This window comes from Gossypium arboreum, chromosome 10, assembly GCF_025698485.1.
Source record: "Gossypium arboreum isolate Shixiya-1 chromosome 10, ASM2569848v2, whole genome shotgun sequence".
NCBI classification, from domain to species: domain Eukaryota; kingdom Viridiplantae; phylum Streptophyta; class Magnoliopsida; order Malvales; family Malvaceae; genus Gossypium; species Gossypium arboreum.
The window spans coordinates 125,877,322-125,895,794 of NC_069079.1; the positions used below are offsets into that span (position 1 = coordinate 125,877,322).

Here is an 18,473-nt window from a genome sequence, read left to right on the forward strand (position 1 = left end):
TAGGCTTTCGTATAAAGTGATGCTTGATATCTAGATGCTGCATTCGAGAGTGCAACACAGGGTTTTTGGAGTTTTTTTTTTGCATTAGTGTTATCACAATATACTGTCAATACCCCTATTTGAACAATTGCTTGATATCTATTTACTTCTTTTGTTGCCATTGATTCTAGTAGCATTAGACTCATTAACTTGGATACATTACCTTGTAATTAACTAAAAAGTCATGTTTATATATATCAAAATAAAAAAAGAGAGTAAGAGAGGAAAATAGACTACCAAGTACCAAATGAAAAATGGTAATACTAAATTTCAAGGTATATAGAATTGTTTATGTGTGACAAACACCAAGTATAAATAGGTGGAAGTATGACTACTTATCAAGAGTGGTATGGTTCAAAAACTACCCCCATCGAATTATTTCATCCTTCTCATTCGTTATCGATAGGAAGAAGGATACTTCCAACAAGAAATATTTTGAAGGGTTAGTGTCGAGTTAGCTAAAAATCAAAGTTTATCAGAAGCTCAATCTAAAATTCCCCAAAAGGAGGATTATTCAAAGCGATTTCAATGGACAACAGGAATGGAATAGTCGTAAAGTGGTTAGGGTGCCTTATCCTTCGAGATAAAGAAGGGTTGGTCCATGCTCGAAGTTCGTGACTACTCTTCACAACAATGTCGTTTTCAAGGTTTGAACCTGTGTCATCCTTTGAACATGTAATGTGTCTTACCATTACACCTAACATTGTTGGTGATTTACTTTATTTTCTTAATTAATAATTATGGCATGTAGTATGTTTAAGATGGATTTTCTTATTCATGTATATCAATAGAATCAAATATTTGTATTTAAAATTTTAACTCGACATATCGAAGGTCTGCTACTCTAGCACGTCTCTGGTCTGCTGCTCTAGTATGTTTTGGTTTTTTTTAGGGTTTTTTTGGCTTATTTCTCTTTGTTCTGGCTATGACATAGAGTATTTCTTATCAATCTGGTTGATTTTGATTTGTGGCAATGGAGGATGAATTGGTAGAGTTAACATTGGAAAATGAGGAATAGGAGATTTTGCAAGTAAAAAAGGAAACTAATTCTGCGACGATGGTTTATGATCTTTGTCTATTTGGATGCTTTCTCACAACAACTGTAATCCATTTTACGACAATAAAAAGCGTGATAGCGAATCTATGGCATCCTCTGAGAGGGGTTGAGATCTCTAATTTTGGGGATAAGAGGTTCTTTTTTCAATTTTTTCATAAAATGGATATTGATAGGGTACTAAATAAGGATCTATGAACTTTCAATAATCATCTTTTGGTGATTCATTGTTTGGAGGATGGTGAGGATCCGATGAAAGTACCGCTAATCTATACGACTTTTTGGGTACAAGTGCATGATTTACCCCTAGGGTTGTTTACTGAATCTATAGCGAAGAAGTTAGGTGATTTTATGGGTAAGTTTTTTGGATCAATGGCAAAAGATTGGGTAAGGGCCTCATGAATTTCTTACGTATACGGATTGAGATGGATGTTAGATGCTCTTTGAAGCGAAAAAAGAAGATTATGTTTTCACTTGGCAAGTGTTCCTATGTCAACTTTATCTACGAATGACTGAATCTGTTTTATTTTTTCTGTGCTTGTTTAGGGCACAATGACTATTTTTGTCAAGCTAGAATGGCTAAAGGCTTAGAAGTTGTAGAGATGGGATGGTATCTGTCTCTAAAAGCCCAGTCTAGGAGAGTTGCTGCGATGAACAGTGTGTGGCTGCGAAAGGACGGTGAAGGGAAGATAAGGGGAAATACCCTAGGACGTTTTGATTTAGTGTAGGGATTGTGGGAGGACGGAAAAAATAATTTGGGATGACTATAGATCCTGTGTTGGGGTTAAATTTGGAAGGTGATTTGAAATTAGTGTCGGGTATGCAAGGGGACTCTTCAAAGATACAGGGTCAATCAAATACAAATCATGACTCTGAGGAATGCGCTATAGAAGGCAGAGATGGGAAAAAAAAGACCCAAAAAGGATAATAGAAATCGCAGTGTTTCGATTGTGATAGATTCACTTGTGATTAGAGATGAGAGATCGTTGGGACTAACTCACTTTTTATCTACAGCTGCCAAGGGGCAAGATGATCGGTAGTAATGATAATAATTAGTTGGAACACCCATTGATTGAGGTGTCCACGGGCTATAAGAAGGCTTCGGCATATGCTGAAGATGTATAATCCACAAGTGGTCTCCTTTATGGAGACAAAAATTAGTAATGTGCAAATGGAGAATGTGTATAGAAGGTGTGGATTTTTAAATGGTATTCATGTTTTGGTAAATGGTTTTAGAAGAGGTCATTTTCTAGCTTGGAAGGAAAATGTTAAAACGAATCTAAGGAGTCATTCTAGTAGTCATGTAGATATTATATTTTAGGAGACTGATAGGGAAAAATAGTGAAGGTTTACTGGCTTCTATGGGACATCGTATGCGTGTAGCAGAGACAATTCATGGAATTTGTGAAAAATCTAGGACGCTCTCAAACGTTCCCTTGGCTAGTGTATGACAATTTTAATGAAATTATATACTCTTTTGAAAAGGTTGGTGTGCCAAGAAAGGAGAGGAGAATGGAGGTCTTTCGAGGAGTCTTAGAGGAATGTCAGTTAATGGACATTGGATACTTTAGGGCTTGGTTTACCTGGGAAAGGGGAAACTTACATAAAACGAATATGAGAGAACGACTGGATAGAGGAGTGGCGAATGTTGAATGGATGAACATGTTTTCTAGTGTAGTGATTTAGCATTTACCACATTCTTTTTCGGATCATTATGCCCTTCTTAATCATACAGAGCAGGAGAGTAATAGGTTGAGGCAGAAAAGGTTTTAGTCTGAGGCATGGTGGGTGATAGAAGAATCTTTTGAGGAGGAGGTTAAACAAATAGGTCAATCTACTTCGGGTGATATGTTGGTTAAGTTAGAAGGTGTGAGGAAGGGCTTGGTGAGATGGGCGGGTTTTGTTAGAAATAAAATGGAGGGCCTTAAGAGGGATCTGACTAGAAAATTGGAGGAGATGATGGGAAAGGATAAAGATTATGAGAATATTGTTGAACTATCTTAAGATTCTCTTACCATAACTTGAAGTTGGTGTCATTTAATATAAGAATACAATTAATGCATGCAATAATGTTGGCAGGTTAGTTGTATCAAACAAAACAATCTCACGTAAGACTTCAAATATAAAACAAACTAATAATTAATTTGAATAAAGGTAAACCTTAAGATACCAATCACTCCATTAATATTTTATTTTTGGACAAATATATTAATTTGTAAATGATATCTTGGTGTAGTAATTAAACACTAACAATAAGCATCACATGTTTATTACAACAGTTGCAAATGTAATTTTGTATAATATTAGCCTCCATTTAGGCCAGTCAATATTAACATAACTTAAGTTACATGCACACAACCCCAAAATTATAAAAGTCTTATTGTTAAATCAATTTGGTTCCTTTGACATAGAGAAGCCGAATTGCATAAACAATCAATGTAACCCTTATTTTATTCATGTTTATCATAGTGTTTGAAGGAGTGCTCACTCTTTTAGGGTGTGCTTTCAATTGAGGTTGAAAAGCATCATTCAACCCAAACAATTATTTCAAATCAAACATTGATTTTAAACTAGGATTTTAATCCAACCCAAAACTTCTAACTTTTACCTTTTGGAAAAGTGCTCTCAATTAAAAATCTTTTTATTCCTCATTAAATCTTTTACTTTATAACAAAATGTCTAAAATAAAAATTTTATTTTCCTAAAAGCACTTATAGACCACAATAATAAATACTATAATTTTTTTTTTAAAATCACTTTTCTACGACACTATTAAACTTAAATGATAATCTGGCCTTTAACCACTCTTTTCCAAGAGAGCTTATCTCTTAGCAATAGTTTGGGCCAACAAAAATAATGTATATATGAAAACGAATATTGAATTTGAATGTCTAATCAATTGAATTCAAAAAAGAAAAAAAATGTGGAAGGGCACACTTACATTATGAATAGTAATGATAATAATTATTGAAGTTGTTTTCCTGGCACAAGGAACTTATGGAATTCGTCCATTTGGTTCTTTTAAGAGTTAAAGGACAAAATATTAAGTTGAAAACACCAAAAGAATTGAATTATTTTTCTAAGATGGTGTCCGTAATGTATCAGGGGATACCGATTTGAATTTTTAAAAAACTGAAAAAAATAATTTATTTTTTAGATTGAATCAGCAGCAAGAAAGTAAGAACAAAGAGAAGTTTGAGTTTGAGTTCGGAGCTCTGAGATTCTGTTCGGTGATCTGAACAGTAAGGTAGTGTATTTAACCGCGGAGAATAACATATATTTAACTAGTGACAATTTAATGAAGCGAAACAGGAATTGAAGAATGAGTAGTTTGAAGCCTTGGTCATTGTTTTAAAGGATTTCAAGTCGATTTCTCAAAAATTTAAATCGTAGAAATGATCAAAAATTCTTCTTTGGTGCCGCAATCGACACAAAAGGCCATTGTAAACGGCAACATCGATAATTATTGAGCACGGTGGCTAAAATTTTTAATTAATAATTGGAAATAAATAAAATAAAAGGAAATGAAAATAAATGAAAAACGTGAAAAGAAAGAATGAAATAATAATAATAACGTGAACCATCTTAAGATAATTCTCTTGTCGTAATGCATGCAGTAATTTTAGTTGGTATAATTGTAGTTGGCTCAAACAAAACAATCTCAAGTAAGACTTCAATTATAAAATTAAATAATAATTAATTTGAATAAAGGTAATCGCTAAGATACTAATCACTCTATTAATATTTCATCTTTGGGTAAATATATTAATTTGTAAATAATATTTTAGTGTAGTAATTAAATATTGACAATAAACGTTGTATGTTTATTACAACAGTTGCAAATATAATTTTATTAAATATTAGTATCATTTAAGCCCGTCAATATTAACATAACTTAAATTACATACACAAAACTCTAAAATTATAAAAACTTTATCGTGTATTTAAATATATTTATAAACTTTTAAATACTTTTTAGATTGATTGAATTCGATAAAATCAATAATTGATTATTTCACTAATTCCTCGGCCGAATGTACAAGATTATGTAATTTAAAGTAGTATTATTATTGTAAGACCCAAATTTTGCCCGGGACCCAATAAAACCAAACCCGAATTAAACCTAGCCTATTATCCAGTTACAAGCCCAAACCCAATTTTGGCCCAACCTAATCCCAACCCAAACACAAAAAAAAAAAAATAAATAAAACCTTGGCCACCTACTCCACCACCTTTGTTGGCCACCCACCTTGGCCACCAACTCCACCACCCTTGGCCACCTAAACCACCCCAACCACTCCACTTGTAAAATTTGGCTATAAAAGCCATTCAAGACTTTGTTTTAGGAGGGGTTTTGGTTTTTGGAGGAGGATTGTTCTTTGTTTTGGAGGAGGTTTTTTATTTTTGGAAGTGTTTTTTGTTTTTTGGAAAGAAGGTTGTTTTTGTTTCTTGGAAAGGCTAGTTTTGGAGATTAATCAAAGATCAAAGCAAAAGAGGTTTCTTTTGTCTATTCTTATCTTTAGTTCTTTGTTTGTTTATTGTTTTCCTTTCAATTTTATTTTGTTTTTTATATCTAAAGTAAAAATAAAAGTAAGAAGCTTACCCATATTTTTATTACGAAAAAGGTTTTTTGAGGTCCGCATCATGTCTTACTGTGGCGCCGATGTGACCGTGGGGTCCATGACCGAAGCAAAGCCGGACCAACGGCGGATTTAGAAAAGAGAGAAAAGAGAGTTGAGAGCTTTATTTTATTATTTTATTATTTTTACTATTATTTATATTATTATTATTATTTCTCATGTATATATTATTATTTATATTATTATTATATTATATATGCCCTCTCCATATTTATTTATATTATTACTATCATTATTGTTACTTTTATTATTTTTATTTCTAACTACTATTATTATATATATATGTATTATTGTTTGTATTATTATTATTATTATCACCCTATTGTTATTACTTTACTTTTGTATTCTAATATATTATTAATATTACTCATATTTTCATTATTTTTGCTATCACTATTATTATTATATATTAGGTATATTTTATGTATATACATATATATATATTTATATATAGTATTATTGTTTACTTTACTTTAATATTATTCTTATTATCATTATATCCAACCCAATAATAATTCTTTCATAAAAGTAATATTCCGTATTTGGTAATTCGAGACAATCGTGCCCTAACTTATTGGGTTTCGATTTTTCTCCTTTAACCTAAATAATGAATACTCTTTTAAATCGCGACATGAGTTTTGAAAAATGCTTATTCTCGGAGATACGAGGTGTTGTGCCCTAACTTACTGGGTATGGCATTTTGTTACCTCGAAATAAGATTTTTGCAAGTAAAGGCAATATTCGGTGTTTGGGAATTCGAGGAAACGTGCCCTAACTTACTGGGTTTTGATTTTCCTCGTTCACCTTAACTAACTGAATAACCTTTTGAAATACACGAATTTTTATATAAAAGGCAAGCTCGTTCTCGAAAATTCAATATGTCGTGTCCTAACTTACTGGATGTGACATTTTATATTGTGAGACGAGAAGGTCCTTAACATTTGAGCATTTTCTTTACAAAGAGGGATCGCATTTTAAATTCTTTCAAGTTTTCAAATTTTCGACACTAAGACACTAATTAATCAACTAGGTACCAATTTTGGGCGTATCGAGGGTGCTAATCCTTCCTCGTATGTGAATCGACTCGAACTCATTTTCGATTTTCGTAGACCAAAAATTATCGTTTTAGTAAATCTTAACTTTTATTAAAATGGTTAACTTAAGGTGATCCGATCACACCTAAAAAGATTGGTGGCGACTCCTGTTTTCATTTTTTTTTCTCTAAGTCGATACCCGTTTTTTTCAAAAAAAATGGTTACGATAGCTTGGCGACTCCACTGGGGAGTTTTATAAGAGAGTCGAGCCACAAGTTGATTAACTTTTGTCTTTTTTCGAAAATTGAGAATTTGGTTTTGATATACGATCACTTTATTGCGTTTCACCCGTTTTTCGTCTGTTTTTCATCATTTTATTCCTATTTTCTTTAATTGTTTCAAGTTTTTATGCATATATCTTCTCGCATTGCATTGCATGACCGTTGTGGTCACACCCTTAAGTGGGAGTGAGAAACTACGCCTCGTGAGGTTTTCACCTCCGTGCGTGATAGTGGATCACTTTGAATACATCCGTACCTATGGTTTCGTGAGATTTTCATCTCCGTGTAGCCATAGGGAAATGTATTCTCCTAAATTGAACTCGATTCAAATGAGCCTATAATGGGTGAGGATCGAGGAATCTGTTGGTTCAGGTACCCTTACTCTAAAACCAAACCACATATAGAGAGACCTAGGAGCCCACCCTAGGTAGAGCCACTCCGAACCCCTAGTGGTCACCCGAATTGCTTTATTTGTTATTTATTTATCCTGCACTAACGTGTTTTATTTTTGTTTTGTTTATAATTGCATTACATTACATCATCCTAGGAAGGAGATGTTGATTCATATTTGATTGCTAAATAGAACAGTTTGTCATAAGAAAACGAATTTTTTGATAAAGTGGATTATAACACGGTTGTCTAAATATGATCCAAGTGAATACATGAAAGAAGACTGATAGCTCGTGAAGAAATACAAGACTTCGCTTCATTACCTGAAGACAGAAACTGACAAAGATTATTCGAGAGCCGTCACATCTTGACCTTCTTAAAGGAGCTGACAAGTATCACAGTAATAAGTGAGCAACGAGTCGCAGCCTGGATCGAGCAAAAAAGGAGTTAATATAGACATCTCTTGGAGAATTCGTCAGACTCGACCACAAGATCCGGATATGAAGAGGAAGATAGGTGTCTTCACTTAGAATACAAGAGAAAAGTCGTATATGTAGTCCGTTTTATGTAAAAGAATTTGCTTTCTAGAAAAGTTGTTCTAATGAAATTAAATTTAGAATCAATGCCTTCCTTTTTTTTTGCGTTCATGCATTTGCATTACATTACATCAAAGAAAAGAATGTGTTGATTCGAAATTCAATTCCTAAATAGAATAGTTTGTCATAAGGAAACGAATTTCTTGATAAAGTAGATTATAGTGCGATCGCCTGAATATAATCCAAGTAAACACGATGAGAGAAAGCTGGTAGTTCACGGAGGAATACATGATATAATTGCCAGAGATTCAAGCCAACAAAGGCATGACGAGAGAAAGCTGGAAGTCCACGAAGGAATACATGACTTGATTTAATTGCCAACGAAGATTATTCAAGAGCCGACACTTTTGATGAGTATCATGGAGATAAGTGAGCAAGAGATCGAGGCTCAGATTAAGCAGCAAGGAACTAGTAAAGGCATCTTTTAGAGAATTTACAAGATTCGACCATGAAGAAAAGATCAGCGTTTACTTGGGATATGAAGGGCAATACCGCATATGTAATATATTTTCATGTAAAGAAATATGTTTTCTAGAAAAGTTATTCTAATGGAATTGAATTCAAGATCAACATCTTCCTTTCTTTTGCATTCATTCCATACATTTGCATTACATTGCAACATTTGCATTAAACTTTCACTAAAGAACCCTGATTAAACAAAATTATTTCAGTTAATCTGGAAACCAACGAGAATCAAGCAACCGAACACAGCCACTATACCCGCCGTAAAACCAAAGCAATGGACTAGAAATTAGAAAGGATAGAACAAATGCAAAGGGAGATGCAAGAACAATTACAAGAGCAGATGCAAGAGCAACTGGCTAAGATACAGCAAGATATGAGGGACCATATGTTAGAGTCCCAGAAAAGCATGATGGATCAATTAACTCGTCTATTGGCTGGCGGATTAGAAAAGGGGAAAAGCCTTTTGATCAATGCGGGAGAAGATAATGAAGATCCTACCTACCCTCCGGGTTTTACCCCACCTCATGTGCCTCTGCAAACCAAGGTACCTCCTAGAAGGCCATCTGTCACAGTGAGGCCTCAACATGGGCCAGTGGATGCTGGAATCCCCATAAATTTCCCATCTGGGTTGGGAAATAATTTGGGTGATAGCTCGGTCAACCTTATTACTCCTGATCTGGATTTAATAGAGAAGGAAAGAATGGCCACTGAATCCTCGAAACAATTGGAAGATCGTTGCAGGTGGTTAGAGGAGAAGTTTAGGGTTTTAGAAGGCGCTGGCAATCATCAGAGGATCGATGCCAAAGACTTAAGTTTGGTTCCATTTGGTGCTTCCTCATAAATTTAAGATGCCGAGTTTGAAAAGTACAACGGGACTACTTGCCCGAGGCGCACATAACAATGTTTTGTAGAAGGATGATGGCTATGTGAACAACAATCAACTATTGATCCATTGTTTCGGATGACCTAATGGGAGCAATGCTAGGTGGTACAATCAGTTGAGCTGCAAAGATCGGTTCATAGAGAGATCTTGCACAAGCTTTCATGCAACAATATAACCATGTGGTGATATGGCGCCAGATAGGATCACACTACAAAACATGGAAAAGAAGCCGAGTGAGAGTTTCAGCGGTATGCACAACGGTGGAGGAAATAGCGATGCAAGTCTAGCCACCTCTTTTGGAGAAGGAAACGACCATGCTCTTCATTAATACTTTGAAGGCCCCATTCATCACCCATATGATTGAGAATACTACCAAAAGTTTTTACGATATGGTAATGGCAAAGAGATGATTGAGAATGCCATAAGAGGTGGCAAGATTGAAGTTGGAGAAACTACCAAGAGGTCGGTTCAAAGAAAAGGAGAATGAAGTGAACAGATGAGCTCATACAATAGAGATCACTCAAGGTCAATAACGTCAATCAACCAAAGGTGACTAAGAGGGGGCAACAAAGTTCGACAAAGCAGGAATCAAGTGTAAGGCAAAATTTTGAAAAGCTCCAATTTACGCCAATCCCAATGTCATATAAGGAGTTATATCAAAGTTTATTTGATTCACACGTGGTGTCCCCATATTATATAAAGCCGTTGCAACCCCCATACCCCAAATGGTATGATTCAAACGCTCAATGTGATTATCATGCGAGAGTATCGGGGCATTCAATAGAAAACTGTACTGCCTTCAAGAAGACGGTTGAAAGACTCCTCGAGATGGGGATTGTGAAGTTTGATGATACCCCTGGTACAAAGAGTCCGTTACCAAATCACGATGATAAGAGCAAATGATTAAAGGACTCTGTCAAAGATAGAAAAATAAGAAGAGGATTAGTAGCATCGGATCCTGAGTAGAGAAACTTGTAAGGCATTCGTCCTTACAAACCTGGAAATGTTTTGAATGATTAGTCTGTAGAGGAACCTCTTGTAGTTTTTAGAGCTAATCTAGAGTAATATTCAAAACACGCTTGTTGCTTTAAGCCTGGAAGCAATTAAACCCCTTTTGTGAAATAGGCTTGTATCCCAAGTCTTTATTTCAATAAAATGCATCTTTTTGAGTAAATATTCTTTGATTTCATCTCATACGATACAAATAATTGTTTTTAGATTCTTTTGTTCTTTGGAATTTATTTCAAATATTCGTTTATTCTTCATTCATGATCATACCATACAAATAATCATCCTTAAAATCATTTATTTCTTTAGAATCTGCCTTCAGCGGGTCCCCAGATATCAATGATGTGAGTAACGCTGTCATTGACTCCGAGTCTCCTTTTGAGCGAAATATGGGCCTAAAGGGATCTCAACACTCTGAAGATGATAGTGATGTAGACTACTTTCTAATTTGTTAAGGATGGTAGAGTAAGATGAAAACAGATCCTCTCTTACAAAAAGACAGTAGACAGTAGGCCTATGACAAGAGAAAGATGCAAACATCGGAGTCTGCATTACCACAAAGGCAAAGCGAGACGTCGTTGAGTCACTTCCTAGAATTTAAAGATTTTTTGCATGATCATATCAAGATACGTCTGGCTACTAAGATAGGAGGATGTTGCAGGGTTTTGAATGACATATGCTAATGGTTTTACGATGGCGGGCTAATCATGATATTTGGGTTCTGTGACCCACCATAGAAAGGATTGCATCGATTATCTTGTAAATGCCAAATTTATAGAGAAAATTCATGTGCCCTTCATGTGGGGCATGGAGGTTATGGGCCAATCTCTTTGAAAGCTTCTAACCAATCTTGATTCGTCTTTGGGGTCATTGTTTACCCAGAAAAGGATAAAAGTTGTTTCATATGCCAATGTCACTAGGTCGACAAATATCAAATTTCAAAAAAGGTGCCAATAAAGAGTGCCAGAAAATCATGTCTAACACAGCTGTACAATATCAAAAGGTCGCAGTCTGTTTAAAGATTAGGCGTTATATGGCAAAGGCAAAGGAAAAGGCAAAAAAAAAAAAAACACAAAAACACAAAAACACAAAAAAAAAAAAAAAATTCTAAAAAAACGGAAAAAAAGAGAAGCTAGGGCGAAACCCCGCAAATGGAGCCTTGAGACTAAAAGGGATTCAAGTTGAAAACTCGAAAAGGGCAGCTCAAATTTGGATCAAAGTGGGGCATACATTAGTCTTGCTATGCCTTAATTAACAATGAAGAAGTATGTTACGTCTCGGGGCATCGACAAAGTACTCCGGATCCCCTAAACACATATTGAACTCAGAAAGGTCCTCAAGAAGTTGGTACAGAGAAGCTCAGGCTGCGATATCTGGGGCATCTAGCTTCCATTTTGCCCATTTTGAATTTTTTATCTTTGATTCTTCTCAAGATATGTCCAAATAAATTTTCTTCTTATTGCATTGCTATCTTTGATTAAATCATTCGTTCTGAGTTGATTTCATTCTTATTGCATTTGCAATCTTTGATTAATTTATCCATTTCGAGCTATGCTCATAACCAATTTCCTTCTTGTTAATTGTTTTGATATTTTTCAAGCATTTTGCATTGAAATAATGATTAATGGACTAATAACACTTTCACAAAAGAAGTTTTGCATATTACTCTGGAAGTTTCTAAATAATACAAGAACCTGAAACAGGACTATTGTTTAGAACTCACCAAGCCTAAAGGTTGGAAATATTATCTCTTTGGACTCTTTATTGGTTGAACCAAAAGACGAGACATTTCATCAGTGATACAACCTCGACAAATGACGAGTAATGTCAACCTAAGTGTAAAAGAGGTCATTCTCGAAAAAGAATTGATACTTTGCATTCATGTACATCCGGTCATTACACCTAGGGAATAGTGTAATGAGATCAAACCGATTGAAGATGATACAAATACTATGCCTTTGAGTTGCAGTGGAATGGATGGAAGAAACCAAATGTTATTCCTCTGAAATTGCAGTAGGAGGCACAAACTTTATGTCCTAAAAGGTACAGTGGAAGGGACTCTAAAATTACAGTGGGGTAAGCTTTCCGAGCAAAATGTGATTGTTTCTTTGACTTTTCTGTCAAGAATACCAGCTGAATAAGATGCCAACATAATACGTCAGCGATAATGTCCTAATGAACAACGCACGATGATACCTTAAGCCTTTTTAAAAAGGGCTCATGACATTTCTACATTCATATAATAACACATCTAGTTAGGAGCATTTGATTCATTTCAATCATAGCATCCTAATTATTTGACACATTCATAACACATCTAGTTAGGAGCATTTGATTCATTTCGATCATAGCATCCTAATCATTTGACATAAGCATAGATATATGGAACCGATTCTCGGTGATGTCCCTAGAATCGTGAATTCACAAGCCTTAAGCCCCTAAGCAATAGGGTAACAGATCGAAGATTTGAGATCTTAACCCCTAGCGATGGGGAAGCAGATCGAAGATGATGGGCTTTAACCCCTAAGCGATGAGGGTAACAAGCGAATTTACAAACCTTAAACCCTAGCGGTAGGGTAACAGTCAAGATTTACAAATTTTAACCCCCAACCAAGAGGGTAACAGTTGAATTTACGATCTTAACCCCTAAGCGGTTGGGAAATAGATCGAAGATGATGGGCCTTAAACCCCTAAGTAGTAGGGTAACAGTGGAAATTACAAATTTCTTTTTCCTGAAATGGCATTGAGTGCTAAAAGCCACAGCAGATCTCCTTGAAGTTTCAGAGGATCTTTTCTTCTTGAAATGGCGTTGGAGCGGCTAAAAGCCACAACAGATCTCCTTGAAGTTTCAGCAAACCTCTTCTTCCAGAAATGGCATTGGAGAGGCTAAAAGTCACAGCAGATCTCCTAGAAGTTTCAGTGAAAGAAGATCAAAACAAGTCTTATCTCTCCGAAGTTACGAGAGAGCGGATCAAGATAGCAGATCGACATTCCTGTGCTTACAATGAAGCGGATCGAAGATTTCAACATGACATCCACATGCTTATAGGGAACAAGTTGAAAACAGCAGATTTGGCATCCACTGCTTATAGGAACAAATCGAAAATAGCAGATCGACATTCCTATGCTTACAAAGGAAGCGGATCAAAGATTTCAACATGGCATCCACTGTGCTTATAGGGAACAAGTTGAAAAGCAGATTTGGCATCCTTGTGCTTATAGGGAACAAATCGAAGATAGCAGATCGACATTCCCATGCTTACGATGAAGCGGATCGAAGATTTCAGCATGGCATCCACTGCTTATAGGGAACAAGTTGAAAACAGCATTTGGCATCCACTGTGCTTATAGGGAACAAATCGAAGATAGCGGATCGACATTCTGTGCTTACTGATGAAGCGGATCGAAGATTTCAGCATGGCATCCACGTGCTTATAGGGAACAAGTTGAAAACAGCAGATTTGGCATCCACTGCACTTATAGGAAACAAATCGAAGATAGCGGATCGACATTCACTGTGCTTACGATGAAGCGGATCAAAGATTTCAACATGGCATCCACTGCGCTTATAGGGAACAAGTTGAAAACATCGATTGGCATCCTGTGCTTATAGGAACAAATCAAAGATAACAGATTTGGCATCCACATGCTTATAGGAACAAATCAAAGATAACAGATCTGACATTCCCGTGCTTACAGTGAAGCAGATCAAAGATTTCAGCATGGCATCCCTGTGCTTATAGGGAACAAGTTGAAAACATCAGATTTGGCATCCCTATGCTTATAGGGAACAAGTTGAAAACATCAAATTTGGCATCCCTGTGCTTATAGGGAACAGATCGAAGATAGCAAATCTGACATTCCTGTGCTTACAATGAAGCGAGATCAAAGATAGCGGATATCGCCTTCCGAGTTGCGATGAAGCGATTGAAGCCGTCAAGAGGCCATTTTAAAGAAGATCAATAACTTAAGACTCGTGAGCCACGGCAAAATTGGTCTTTTGTAGTCTTTGCTCAATTCTCGTTACGATAATGAGCAAAGAGGGCATTATAAGACCCAAATTTTGCGGGACCCAATAAAACCAAACCCGAATTAAACCTAGCCTATTATCCAGTTACAAGCCCAAACCCAATTTTGGCCCAACCTAATCCCAACCCAAACACAAAAAAAATAAATAAATAAAAACCTTGGCCACCTACTCCACCACCTTTGTTGGCCACCCACCTTGGCCACCAACTCCACCACCCTTGGCCACCTAAACCACCCCAACCACTCCACTTGTAAAATTTGGCTATAAAGCCATTCAAGACTTTGTTTTAGGAGGGTTTTTGGTTTTTGGAGGAGGATTGTTCTTTGTTTTGGAGGAGGTTTTTTATTTTTGGAAGTGTTTTTTGTTTTTTTGGAAAGAAGGTTGTTTTGTTTCTTGGAAAGGCTAGTTTTGGAGATTAATCAAAGATCAAAGCAAAAGAGGTTTCTTTTGTCTATTCTTATCTTTAGTTCTTTGTTTGTTTATTGTTTTCCTTTCAATTTTATTTTGTTTTTTTATACGAAAGTAAAAATAAAAGTAAGAAGCTTACCCATATTTTATTACGAAAAAGGTTTTTTGAGGTCTGGCATGCGTGTCTGATGGCGTAGATGTGACCGTGGGGTCCATGACCGAAGCAAAGCCGGACCAACGGCCGGATTTAGAAAAGAGAGAGAAAGAGAGTTGAGAGCTTTATTTTATTATTTTATTATTTTTACTATTATTTATATTATTATTATTATTTCTCATGTATATATTATTATTTATATTATTATTATATTATATATGCCCTCTCCATATTTATTTATATTATTACTATCATTATTGTTACTTTTATTATTTTTATTTCTAACTACTATTATTATATATATATGTATTATTGTTTGTATTATTATTATTATTATCACCCTATTGTTATTACTTTACTTTTGTATTCTAATATATTATTAATATTACTCATATTTTCATTATTTTTGCTATCACTTTTATTATTATATATTAGGTATATTTTTATGTATATACATATATATATATTTATATATAGTATTATTGTTTACTTTACTTTAATATTATTCTTATTATCATTATATCCAACCCAATAATAATTCTTTCATAAAAGTAATATTCCGTATTTGGTAATTCGAGACAATTGTGCCCTAACTTATTGGGTTTCGATTTTCTCCTTTAACCTAAATAATGAATACTCTTTTAAATCGCGACATGAGTTTTGAAAATGCTTATTCTCGGAGATACGAGGTGTTGTGCCCTAACTTCTGGGTATGGCATTTTGTTACCTCGAAATAAGATTTTTGCAAGTAAAGGCAATATTCGGTGTTTGGGAATTAGAGGAAGCGTGCCCTAACTTACTGGGTTTTGATTTTCCTCGTTCACCTTAACTAACTGAATAACCTTTTGAAATACACGAATTTTTATATAAAAGGCAAGCTCGTTCTCGAAAATTCAATATGTCGTGTCCTAACTTACTGGATGTGACATTTTATATTGTGAGACGAGAAGGTCCTTAACATTTGAGCATTTTCTTTACAAAGAGGGATCGTATTTTAAATTCTTTCAAGTTTTCAAATTTTCGACACTAAGACACTAATTAATCAACTAGGTACCAATTTTGGGCGTATCGAGGGTGCTAATCCTTCCTCGTGCGTAACCGACTCCCGAACTCATTTTCTGATTTTCATAGACCAAAAATTATCGTTTTAGTAAATCTTAACTTTTATTAAAATGGTTAACTTAAGGTGATCCGATCACACCTAAAAAGATTGGTGGCGACTCCTGTTTTCATTTTTTTTTCTCTAAGTCGATACCCGTTTTTTTCAAAAAAAATGGTTACGATAATTATTATTACGTGTCACTCAGCATTTGATTATGAGAAGATAAGAAAGACGAAAACAAAGTGGAACTAATAATTTACCTCACATGTGAAAATGTGTTATATTTAAGGGTTAAATCATAATTTAATCCCTAAAGTTGTATCAAATAATTTTTTTAGTACTTAAAGATTGTATTGCATGAATTTGGTACCTGAAGTTTGAAAATGTTTATACACATTACTCCAAAGCCTAATTCCATTAAAAATTATTTTTAAATAAATTCAAAAATAAAAATAGAGAAATAACAAAAAAACTCAATTTTTAAAAATTGAAAAACTTAAATTTTATAAAGAAAGTCAGAAATTATGAAAATATAATTTTAAAAATACATAAAATAAAAATAGAGAAAATTTAAAAGAAAAACAAAATAAAAAATTAGAAAAACACTGAAATAATATAGAAATATAAATGTCTACAGTACCTTTTATTAACGTTGAATTTTCTAACTTTTCCTAAAAATTGCTTTGAAATTTTTTTTAAAAATACATTTTTTATAACTTTTGTCTCAGGGCTATAAAAGTTCTTTAATTTAGCAATATGTCATATTTTATGTTTCTAAAAATATTTTAGTCTCCAAAGGTTTAGTCAGGACCAAAAAACAAATCAAGAATTTGATTTTTTTCCTCTAATTCTTTAAAATTTGTGAAATAGTATGTTAGCTAAATTTTATTATTTTTATTTTCTTTACAAATAAAATTAATTTTATTAAAATTTGAGATAAAAAATGTATGCATTAGTAAAAAGTGCACCTCATACTTTATACTTCTTGTAAATATTAAACATAAAAAAATCAAATTTACAATAAACTTAATTATTATAATAAAATGTTTTATAAAAAATAGATATTGATTGAATTTATTTCCAATTTTCGAATTTATTTCCAATTTTCGACATTCATTTAAAAATAAAAAAAGTGGTCCTATTAATTTTGGAAATGTGTTCTTTTTTCCTCACATTTGAAATGTGTTATATGTAATAATATTAAATATTCTATCAATTTTGGATGTTCATCCTTTCCCATCTCTATAAATTCGCATGGAGAACTAAAGCAACACATATCAACACAATCTATATAACCATGAAAACCACAACAGCTTCGGTGTTTCTTCTTTTCATCATATTCTCAGTCACACCAAACCACAACAGCTTCGGTGTTTCTTCTTTTCATCATATTCTCAGTCACACCATTATCCTTTTTGTTTGGTGTAGCCAACGCTACAAACGAACCTGTGCTCGACATTGATGGCAACGAGGTTCAAACAGGCACCCCATACTATGTTGTGTCGTGGATATGGGGTGCTGGTGGTGGGGGGCTTGCCCTAGGCAGGCCTAGAGGAAACCCATGCCCGGAAGTTGTTGCTCAACAATGGTATTCCGGTGATATTTTCTAATTCGGACTCCAACGATGGCGTTGTTCGCCTATCCTCTGACATAAACATTTAGTTCGTTCCCCTCAGACCCAGACTTTGCCAAACAACAACAGTGTGGAAGGTCAATGATTACGACCATTCAGCCGGAAAATGGTGGGTGATAACCGATGGGGTTAAAGGGAACCCAGGTGCCAACACTTTGACCAGTTGGTTTAGAATAGAGAAGGTGAGTGATGTCTATTACAAATTTAAGTACTGCCCCGCAGTATGTGAAACATGCCCAGCCTTATGCAACGAAATTGGGAGAGACTTTGATGGAGAAATGGTACGTTTGGCTCTTTCCACTGGCAATGGATGGCCATTTTACTTTAAGAAAGTTGAAAAATCAGCCATGGAGATTCAACAAGTTGCTCATAGTTAGATTGAACGCAATCATTATGTATGAACTAGTAGTTACTATATAATATTAGCTTCAAGTAAATAATGTTGAGAGAACTTATTGTTAATATTGCCTTGTTTGAAGCGGCAGCATGTATATATATGCTTGCCTACAAGGTTTGTCTCTCAGTTTCTCTTTGTACTCTTTTCAGCTTAATGAATAGACTGTTTACTTATTTACTTCTTTTGTTGCCATTGATTCTAGTAGCATTGGACTCATTAACTTGGATACACTACCTTGTAATTAACCAAAAAGTCATGTATATATATATATATATATATATCAAAACAAAAAAATAGAGTGAGAGAGGAAAATAGACTACTAAATGCCAAGTGAAAAATGCTAATACTAGGATTATTCA

At 34.5% G+C, this 18,473-nt stretch overlaps 1 pseudogene; it reads left to right on the forward strand.

The window, feature by feature from the left end:
* Window positions 1–8,803: 8,803 nt before the first annotated feature.
* On the forward strand, window positions 8,804–18,094 carry LOC128282181 (21 kDa seed protein-like; annotated as a pseudogene).
* Window positions 18,095–18,473: the final 379 nt, after the last annotated feature.